Source organism: Notolabrus celidotus, chromosome 10 (assembly GCF_009762535.1).
Source record: "Notolabrus celidotus isolate fNotCel1 chromosome 10, fNotCel1.pri, whole genome shotgun sequence".
Classification (NCBI taxonomy): Eukaryota; Metazoa; Chordata; class Actinopteri; order Labriformes; family Labridae; genus Notolabrus; species Notolabrus celidotus.
The window spans coordinates 20525436-20537007 of NC_048281.1; the positions used below are offsets into that span (position 1 = coordinate 20525436).

Sequence of the window (11572 nt, forward strand, 5' to 3'; positions counted from 1 at the left end):
AACATATTCACACTTGAACATACTGAACAATAGATTGACCTCATTCTCGTCTGCGTGAGTTCAGACATGCGCCCTTGAGCCTGGAGGAAAATGAATTACTTTGAATTTGGAGAGGAAATATGCTTTTCCTTCGGGGGTCATCACGGAGGTATTTTACCCGCTCTCGTTGCCTCATTTTCGGCCGTGTGAGTCCGGACGTGGCCCCTCGAGCCTGAGGGAAAGCGTCCCGACTCTGAAAGGGGAGAGGTAGGCAGGTGTTCGCCTCCCCGACGCGAACATGTTCACATGGAACCTTTCTCCACTTCGACCCGACGCGAACCCCATGCTTCGAGGCGGAGTCGGTAAATGCTTCAGCATATTTGAGGTATTTGCACCTAGGAGATCTGCGTCGCAGAGTGTCTGACGTAATGCAACATACCTTGACGTGAGGTGAAGTGACGTCGTGCTGGGAAATGAATCGTTAAGAAGAATCGATAACATTTGAGGTGTACAATTCCGATGGACTTGATCAATTGGAACCGGTTCTAAGTCGGATCCGGTTTTCGATTCCCACCCCTACTGTACACTGTACTAACTTTACAACTCAAACACAAGACATCACTTTCTCTCATCAATGTGCCACACATTACTTTCTGAGGTGCCAATTTTTCCTTTAAATCAACAAGAAAAATCTTTAGTTGCTTGTTACTTAGCTTAGCCTGACATTTTGAGTTACAATAAAACGTAGTGACATTCCATTAACCCCCTGTCGTCGCTAATGTAGCTAAATGCATCTCTGACTAAGCCTGGCATGATAACTGAACTTTAACTTATCTGAGGTGCATTTGTACTTGAAGTTCTGAGCACAGTGTGTTAATGCAGGTGGAAAAAAAGGTCATCATATGCCTCTCTTGAGTGCTCTGTGTCTTTTTTCTTATTAACTTGTGAAAGAAAAACGTAGATTTTATTATTCTGTAGCGCTGTAACTCAGCAGCTACTGTGTCAGGTTTTTGTGGCAGACCTTAGGGGGCGTCACCATTAACCTCTGTGCTCCATCAAGACAAACCATTAGGAGGAGTGGGATGGAAGACAGAGTGGTAAGACTAGGAGTTTTCAACAAAAGGGATGTTTAGATGCAATTATCCTGACAGAGAATGTAAAAGCAGCGATTTATGTAAGCTTACTTAGCATTCAGTATCTGCATGTACAGTATGTTGGACTGTCTCCACAGCACTATCATTTCTTCAGCACTCTGCTGGCTGGGCACTACCTGAGAGCCCGTCAAGAAGCTTTTGTGAACCTCTTTCTGTTCAGCTTTGTCAAAGATTAAAGTTAAAAGTTGACTTACATGATTTCTCAGAGTGCAGATTCTGCCATCACATTTAGATACCTGGTACCAGTGCATAAAGAATCCCTGATGGACAGAGCAAAAGCAGAGAAGGCTTGGGGATATTACTGATACACAACTGATGTCTTTTTCATTTTTAAACCTTTGTGGACAAGGAAGTGGTAGGTGGTGGGAGTTTGATGGGCACTGGGTGGGAAGATAGCTTTCTTTGCTCCCTCTTTGGATCATCTCAGGGGGTTCGTTTCACTGTAATGAGCCAGGTGAGTCGCTCACACACTCATGAATAGCGAGGAGGATTTGACAAACATTCTTGTTGCAAAGGGTGGTTATAATATTGAGATATTTCCAGCTCAACAATAAGGGAATTTCATTATGGCAAAACAATTGTAAACCTGAAGTCTATCTAACTGTCAGGTTATTTGGGTGTGCTTCTATGCCCACACACACACACACCTCTGTGAAGCTTGGCATTGTGTAGAATATGCAGGGAAACACTGAATTGAATGAACCAGCTTGTGAGAAACTAAAGCACCCGGCATTATATCACAAAGTAATGCGTGGCAGATATCAAAGAAAAAGACACCACTGGAGATTTTTTTTTTCCCTGTAAATGATACCCACACACACGCACTCCTACACAAGGATACCACACTGCACTGACATTGCACACAAACACAAACACCATCACGTGTACACTGAACAATCACACATAAGTCACATAACAAATATCCGTTCCTAGAGGAGAGGAAAGGAGGAAAGGAGAAGAGGAGAGGAGAGGAGGAGATGCGAGGCAACACTGAATAGTTAGGTGAGCTGTGACTCACACTTATGTTGTCCTGGTTCAGCCCACACATGTTTTTCTATGAGCCCTTTTTCTGCTCTGTTATGTACTGTTTGGTATGGAAAATATCCAGCTCTGTACAAATAGTCACATCCTATAGACTTCAGACGCCAAGAACAAATTCTTCATCCAGATTTTTATTTACTGACTGAAATGTATCTCCACCCTGTGAGAATCATATATACACTTATATATGAACAAGCTTCATACATTTGATGTTTTCTAGCTTAGAAGAGTCCACAAACACTTACAAGTAAGCAGCTGGCCTGTTGCTAATTCTATCAGCGTGTTACCTTGCTGCCGTCACATCCTCTGACAGGTTAAATGGGTTGGACACAATGCAAGAGAAAATCCTACTGAGAGGTCTCTCTATAACTTTGTTCACCCAATTTAAGTAACTTTTAGTGTAACTTTTTACTTACAATTCATTTTGGGACTTTATTTTAAACTAGCTTTGGCAAGGTGTACCAGATGAGCACAATTAATGAGGATGAGGCATCTTTTAGAACTTAATGGTGAAATTACATCCTACTGAAGCTTATATAACCCCCCGAGAAGCTAGCTTAGGTTCCTTACTTCCTTGACAGTGTACAGTTCAGTCTCTGTGACTATTTTTGATGTAAGAGAGAAGTTCTGTGTCAACTATAGGGGTGGGAATCGAAAACCGGATCCGACTTAGAATCGGTTCCAATTGATCAATTCCATCGGATATGTACACCTCAAATGTTATCGATTCTTCTTAACGTTTCATTTCCCAGCGCGACATCACATCACGTCACGCCAAGGTACGTTGCATTACGTCAGACACTCTGCAACACATAATTCCTAGGTGCAAATACCTCAAATATGCTGAAGCATTTGCCGACTCGGCTTGGGGTTCGCGTCAGGCCGAAGTGGAGAAGGGTTCCATGTGAACATGTTGCGTCGGGGAGGCGAACACCCGCCTACCTCTCCCCTTTCAGAGTCGGGACACTTTCCCTCAGGCTTGAGGGGACACGTCTGGACTCACGCGGCCGAAAATGAGGCACAGAGAGCGAGTAAAGTACCTCCTCGATGACCCCTGGAGGAAAAGCGTTTTTCTTCTCCAAATTCAAAGTACTTTCCTCCAGGCTCCAGGGGCCACGTCCGGACTCACAAGGCCGAGAATGAGGTCAACCTATTGTTCAGTATGTTCAAGTTGAATATGTTCGTGTTCAGTCTTGTGCAGACATAATTTTGGAAAAAATAAAATGGTTCCTTTTGGTGCAGAAGACTGTGTAGAACTACTTTTTTTCCCCTCAAAAAAATACTCAAGAACCGTTAGGAGAATTGATAAGGAATTGGATTGATAAGCACAATCAAAAATGGCATTGACATTGATAAGATCTTATCAATTCCCACCCCTTGTCAAGTATGAACTTTTTTGGGTCACCCCACTGAATTGGTACAAAGCATCAGCACGCTACAAACAGCTGTGGTCTATCCTGGACTCAGGGCTGTCAGGAAGACAGATGGAGTCTCAGTGTTGGGTGGACCCTAGTGGGTTTGATTTGACTGATCCAACCTCCCACAGACTAAAGGTAAGCTAGCTTGACCTAAGCATGCCTCAGGGCAAAAAGGAAAAAAAGCAGTTGAGAAATAGAAGCCCAACAATATGTGGAAAAGACAGGCGTCTCACTGTGGTGAGTAGCAGGCAGAAACCTGTGAGTGAGCAGAGCCGCTCTTCCTTAGCTGTAGGTCAAATTAGGTCAGTCACATCTGAAAGACAGCCAATATGGAAATGACTTAGCCTTGACTCGCCTGTGTGATGGGATGGCCAAATACCTGACAGAGCAGTCAAGTGTAGAACAACGAGGTCAGCATTTTGCGGTTAATCAGCATTTAAAGGCTTGTATCTCTCATTATGATTTACACTTCTTTATTGTCCTTAATGATAGAATATCAGATGACATGATCATGTCACAAGTAAATTAATCAGGGAAACTTAAAAATTCAGAATAAGCTGATCTAACTTGTTCCTCCTGGTTTTACTGACCCTGAGCTGAGAACTGATTCACTGATTCATAGATGGAATGTAATATTAAAAAAAAAGCTCAGACTTGATTCTTGAAAAATGACGGCCCCTATATTTAGTGACCATGAAACCTGGCGTAATGTCAAGACGTAGGAGTATTGCCATCCAGGTATCCTTGGCCCCCTGCCCTCCTCTGCAAAGCTGCACATAAGCAGCTAGCTCATGTACAATGCCAAGCACTTTATCAATGACACGCTAGTTGTTTATGGACTCTGCATTCCACCTTGATTCTTATTTACTCTCCCTACCCTTGACAGGAGACAAGGTCAACATCAAGAGCAGAGAGAAGAGATGCTTTCCAGGATAGCAGTGCCTGAGTCAAAGCAGTTTACAATCACCCGCTTCCTCTGAAAGACATTTAAAAGTAATCCCCCCCCAAAATTGTTCTTAGGTACTATTCATTACAGTCAACTGAGTATTTTTTAACATAATATTTTTTTTGACTCCCTTTTAATGTAAGTTTAAAAACCACAACTTCACTGAAAAGGTTAACATTTGGAAGACTTTACCGAACATAGTAAAGCTTGATAAAGTTCTACTTACAAATAAATCTGTTTTATTGTATTCCTTTGGATGGATGTCTGCTTATAACAAAACATATTTATGCTTGGATATGATACCTTTCCATTAAATTACCCTCAATTCCCAGTTAATTCCCATAAATTCCCATAATTCTCATGGAAAGTTTCCAATTTGGAATTTTTCCAAAATTCCACAGCTTAACTTTCCATGGAAATTTACTGGACTGAATTTAAAGGACTGATACAATATAGATGAATACATAACAATGTCAACCTACAGTGCAGTATAAAGCTGACGTTCTTGCACTGTTCATACAGGAAGTACAGGTCATGGAGGATTGCATATCAGTATTATGAAACTCAAGTAAAAATACTAAAGCATATTTCATACTGAACTGAAATTGTGATTGGTATATTTCTACTCTTTCTGGACAAGATGGGGATCAAACAATGCATTGATAAATTAACAACATCATTTATATTAATTAGATATGAAAATAATAGTTGCAGCCTTGGTTGATATCTTAAGTTTTTGCATGGAGCATAGGAGCTCCTGCTAACTACTCTTTGGAAAACCTCGAGTACGTCTCTTATGAAGAGAGAGAGTGAGAGAGATTGGCAGCTAACTGGCAGACATGCTGGTCGAGTGTGTTAGTGCTGCTGCCAAAGCTACCGCAGAGTGTTTCTGTTTGTCATACAGCCTTTCCCACATTCTCTGTCTCACACACTCACAAACACACACACACACACACACACACACACACACACACACACACAGCATTACGTCAACATTGTGACAGTTGAAGACTGCCTGTTTGTGTACCTCTGTGTTCTAGCGTGCCCACTTCCAGCTGACAAAGTATCTGTGTAAGAGAATCAGGATTAGGTTCGTCTCATTGACACACAAAGATTGACCTGTAGGTCAGCTTTACATACAAGTGTGAAGCGGCCTGTTGCAGTGCTACTTTAGCTAACACCTGCTCCCTGGCTGCTCTCTGACAGCTCACTGCACACATGTGATCACACAACAAATCCCCAGTTTAACCTAATTATGTAGGTCTAAATGATCTTAACAGGAGGTGAAACAAGGTGACCGTTATTTATATTATGTACCTAAACTATCCACTGTGTGTCCACCAGATCATTAGCACAGAGAAGTATTACCTGACAAAACTCTGTTTCAGTGGGAGTCTGCAGTCTCCCCTGCAGGTGGTCCAAAATGCTGCCACCAGGCTCCCGACTGGCACGAAGAAAAGATGACATGAAATACTCTGTATGAGCCTCCCTTCACTGTTTACCGGCTACAATTGGTTTAAAGGTTCTATTTTAAAAGTACTGATTTTTTCCTCAGTTTCTCTGCCTTTATTCCACTTGGAGGTTTACTCCTGCCAATTACAACCCAAGGGAGATTTTCTGCATTGAGACTGCAAAATATTCTCCCCTTCAGTTGATGTTTTTGATGATGGCTTTGTGATCAAACCTGTCTAAAGCAAAATCCAAGGGTATACCCTGTGCTTAATTTATTTACTAAAAATAAGCACTCACAGCTAGGGCTGGGCGATAATTCGGAAACGATAATTATCGTGATATAATTTTTCTTTATATAAATATGACAATTGTTCAATAAAATTCAATATAAATAAACTTGTAATTACAACCCCCAACCACTGGAAAGGGAGGGGGCACTAATGTGCCTTAGAAGCTAGTTGTCACCTAATGTTTGACAAAAGAAGAAGACAGCATTGAACAGCCAATCATGTCGCAGTGTTAGAGGTAGGCGGGGCTTAAAGACGTTTGGAGCGGAATGTAAACACAGCCGAAAAGAGCAACGTGACAGAAGAAAACTCAAAACCTATAAGCTCAAAGCACAGTCGTTAGTCTGACACACTGTGTCAACTCTGAGTTAACTATTAACTTTATACACTTCATTAAATACACTTTCAGGATGTGGGTAAAGGAAGAGCACAGAGACAACTTCTGCTCACAAGTTAACAAACAGTCTTCAACTTTCACTCAGGAACAGAAATCTAACTTTAAATTTAAATGGAATAATGTTTTGATATTTATCGTGATAATTATCGATATCGATTGATATGAAAAATGTTATTGTGATAACATCTTTTTCAATATCGCCCAGCTCTACTCACATCTAATACAACAGGAGGTTAAAAAAGTACCTTGAAAAAGGCCCCAAGAAAACCACTCAGTACTTGGTTTATCTTTTGATTCCTTGCTCTAACGTGTGACTGACAGTCTTTCAATCCAACAGCTACAGTATCGATCTCACTCAACACAGGCAGTGATTCATAAGCTCAGATATAAACCAGCCATGCATCACCTTGACACCTTTAGCTGGAGTCTGTGAACCTAATGAATACTTAATGAATATTAACTTACAATCAGATTAGTCGTGTTAATCTGGGCGTATCAAAAAGTTCAGGATGAGTTTCTAACATTAAGGAATTTTAATTAAATGGGGGACAATGGGGTACTTCTAATGCTGGTATAGAACATATATATATAATTGTAAAAATTGGCCATCAAGTCCTATCTCTTAATTCCACTTCATTAGTATCGACCCTTAACAATAAGAGGGAATTCAGTCCATCTTGCTCAAAGTCATACACGCAGACAGTCATCACTAAAAAAATTTTTTTGTTCTGCATACACGACGGTCAGAACCTTAGAGGAGCACACACAAAATGGCGATGTTAATCCACTTAAGAGGTAGCAATTAATAACCCACAATTATCAATAAATAACAGGTATGCAAACATGCTATACTGATACAGCAGGAAGAAGAACATGCATTTCAAGTCTGCCACACAATAAACTAAACACATACAAATATCCTTTCCTCTCTTTGATTTCTTTTCATCTGCCTGGAAGCAATAAATGACCAGAATCACATTGAACTGCTCCTGTACCAGTGAGGGGAAAAAGCCTGTTCCCTCAGCGAGGAGGAGCCCAGAGCTGCTGCTGCTGCCTAGGTTTGAATGCATCATGCATTTAAATGTTACTGCACACACCGGGAAAGTGGACATGACAGAGGGGAATCAATAGCCAGCCAGTATGTAAATGAGACTGGACTGATGCCAACAAATGCTTCTGATATCTATCATATTCAAGCTCACAATTTAGTATCAAGTAAGTGTATGAGATAAATGATATCCAAGGTGTTACAGCACACCCTGCTTCAGCTGCATTTACTGTGATGTGTTCATGATGGAGCATGTTCAATAGAGAGATCAGATTCTCATGTAGCCAGTTTTCATACATTATTTCATGTGGAATTCAAAAAGCACCTAAACAGCACATTTAAATGTACATTTTAACACTTGGGTTATAACAATAATAAAGATGCATAATGGGCTTCAATTTCAGTGATTAATCTGAGAAGCCGATATGACTCAGCACCTATACTGGATGCCCTCTCCCTGTCCCTTCAGCTTGCATTGCCCAGATTATACACCACTATTGTGACTCTATAGTGGATAATTTACAATGATTTCCACACTGACCTCATGTTAAAAAACGATCTATGATGGGATAGAAGCCTTCTTAAGCCTGATAACCAGGCATTGCCACCGCAGCAAGGCAATTCCCCGCAGTGACCGCAATAGGTAGAGCCTTTATGTAGCATAATACCCACATTATCCCATCAACCGGTCCACAAAACAAGCGTTTAAGTGCGTAATTGGACCAATAATAGGCAAGGCAATTAATAATTGGCTTACCTATCTCAGAGATATGGTTCCTAGATCTGTTGCTCAGTTGTGATGTCATGTCAGGCTAATTCCGCAACACTGCTCATGTAAAACCTGGCTGAAAACAGAGATGAAATAGCACAGACTCATAAGAACCCAGACCCAGTTCTCCTGTACACGAACAATGCGTCCTTTCTCCATCCACACAGAGAGGGGCACCTCATCATTTCTGCTTCAGTGCCTGCTGAATTGCTCATTCAATGACGAGTGAAAGACTCCGTCCGACCGTCAGAATCACAAGCTTCTGTTAAGGTGTAGTAATTCATACACATACGCCGCTGTGACAATGCTGATAAAGAATCAAAGAAGTCATTTTTTTCCTTTACCTGTTCGGCGCAGTGTCTTTCAGTGCAACTCCGGGTCTGTCGGACAGAGGCTCCGCAGCCTGCAGTTACCGTAATGGCTTTAGTAATCATTCAAACACGTTGTGAGGCGTGCTCTTGCAATTACGGTACAGTGCAGGAGACTTTGCATGAGCTGAGAGGTGGAATTAACAAAAGCATGACCCCAATTTAGACTTGGAAAAAACTGTTACATGCTCTTCCTGCTTCTTCTTCTTTTGTAATAAAAACAATCTCGTTTACAAGATACGGCATGTTACAAAGGCATTTGAAACAGCTGACTAATAGTCTGTAGTTGTGAGATAGACAAGGTAATCTTTTAGCTCTAGAAAGCCCTCCTTTCGGTAAAAAGAGTTTTGTTTCTTAACAAATTAGAATGGAATTCTTAGCGTCTTACCAAATGTTGAAAAATATATAGCCTAAATATTAAAAATGTTTATCCTCATTGAAACAAATTGGTCTCAAAGCTGCTCGTCTTACATAACTCCAAAGTGTGGGTCGGGACCCCCTGGGGGGTCGCGAGACACAAATGAAGGGTCGTGAGATGTCTTCCAGAATGTTTTTTTTTGTTTGTTTTAAGTTATCTAAAAATATATATTATTATTAATATTGTTATTATTGCTATTATTATTTGTATTAATTTACCTTGTTTTCTTACGTTTATCTTCCCTTTTTTGTTTGTACTGTTAATTATCATAATTATTTGTTTATTATTATTTTTTCAGGATTTTTTTGTATTTATAATTTTTTTCTTCTCTTAGCTGGTATTGTATTCTTATACGTCATATGGTTGTGAACAAATAAATACTGAAGAAATGCAATAATAAAAAGTTGAATGGCAAGTTATCTTATTAAGTAATCTTTTCCTTTTTATAGTAAAAAATATGAACAAAAATAATAGCTAAGCTTGAAATATAACCTTAAAAATAGAAAATGTAATGAGTTATCTGCCCTTTTTTTGCCAGATGACTCCTAAGTTTAGGGTTAGTGAACAGTTAATTACCAAAAGCATCAGTAGCAGTAGGTGATTTTCTGCAGACCAGCTAAATGAAGCCACATTAAAACACTTTGAGGGACAATGTGGGTGGCAAGTCTTTCGCACCTATATTTTGGGGTTGCGGGCTGAAAAGTTTGGGAACCCCTTATATACTGTAGGCTATTAGTGTAGTCTGCAATGCAGTTAATTGTGCTGGTCACAAAAGGTGTGCTGAATACAGACTAATTCTGTTTGCGCGTTACGTCATGGACATCAACATTTTTTCTTTTCTTTCTAACCCCCTTTTGTGAATCCAACTTTTTTTGTCCTGCCGCCAAGATTTTGTACGACTCGCATCTCCTCAATTTTAAAAAAATATTTGACGGAACTGCTTTCAGTCAAATAGATTTTCCAGTAAGCCTTGCATTGAACACAGGAAAGCATGCATTTACATATAAAATACCAGTATCCTCCAGTCAAATTAAATGGCAGACAAGCATGTATAGCATTGTTATTATTAAATGGTGCATGAGGATTTGATTACACTGAATTTGATGTTGCATTGTCCAACGTGCTCTGGCCTTTGACATCTTAGAGCACCATCCAGAGTGCATCTGCTGTCATTACAACACTCTTAAAAATACAATTTATCAGTGCTGCTCTGGTAGTGTGAACAATAATACATAAAATAATAAATTGCAATAATTTACAGAAATGTTTACCAATCATTTATCATCAATTAAGGGGCAATTATTAGGTAAAAGTGGTCAATAAAGGAGTCTGTGCCACATGTATAAAGAATACCTGAGGATAAGGCAGACATGCTAGAGGAGTTAAGGTGGACCTCCTAGGTGAGGCAACAGGGCTGGCTTTCTCTCAGTCTGCATGTAAAAAGAAGAAAGCTCTTGGTTACACCCAGTAGTGGGAGAAGAATCCACCTGTTTAAATTTAGATTGTTCCTCACTTTTGCAAATATGTGCATTTCAAATGTCTTTTCTGATTCCATAAACCCGGAATATACACATTTTACAACCCCAGTCAGGGCATCTGGTCTGAGAAAATCTACAGTTTAGAGTTGGCACCAGCAAAAATCTTAAGCAGAGGAATGAGGATTTCAATTAACAGCAAAATCCTTGTCACCACTTCCAACTTGAGATCAGATAATTGCTGTTTTTAAATTAATTTCATGTGATTGAGTTTCTAATTCTGGGCTCTCAGCCTCTCATCCCTGGCATTAAAACAGGTGACACACATGCATTTAGATGAGAGGGGTGACCTTGACCACCATGCCCATTAGGCCTCCTGGTAGCTGTGAAGGATACTGTAAGAGGAGGTTATGCATATGGGATCAAAGTCTGAGCTGTTTCACTGCGAGAGTGGCCCTAAAAAGCAGTAACCTCCATAAACGTTAATCATCCAAATTACTGAAATTACCTCAGTTTGTCCTGCCAGTATTAGCTTACACCAATGACAGCTCAGTTGAGTACACATTGTGGGATCAAGTTGGAGACAAATTTCATGTGACTGAAATAAAAACCTTAGAGCCCGATAAGGTGCTCCAGTTAATGTGTCCAGTTTTAGTATGTAAAATATAAAGTGAATTATCATGGTCTCATTTTCTGTCTTGAACAATGTTTGTAAAAGCCACAAGCATAACATCCATTACATTGTTTACTACGATAAATCATTTAATAATCACTGTTCTTTGTCAAAAACATATTTACATACAAATACGACAGCGTCCAA

At 40.1% G+C, this 11572-nt stretch overlaps 1 protein-coding gene across 1 annotated transcript in view; it reads right to left on the reverse strand.

The window, feature by feature from the left end:
* Positions 1-8982, reverse strand: part of map2 (microtubule-associated protein 2) — a 106545-nt gene extending 97563 nt beyond the window's left edge. The window contains exons 1-2 of the mRNA XM_034694030.1: positions 8836-8982; positions 8480-8567 (exon numbers count right to left, since the gene is read on the reverse strand). The gene's annotated coding sequence lies outside the window, so the exon portion shown is untranslated. The remainder of the gene's footprint in view (positions 1-8479; positions 8568-8835) is intronic.
* Positions 8983-11572: the final 2590 nt, after the last annotated feature.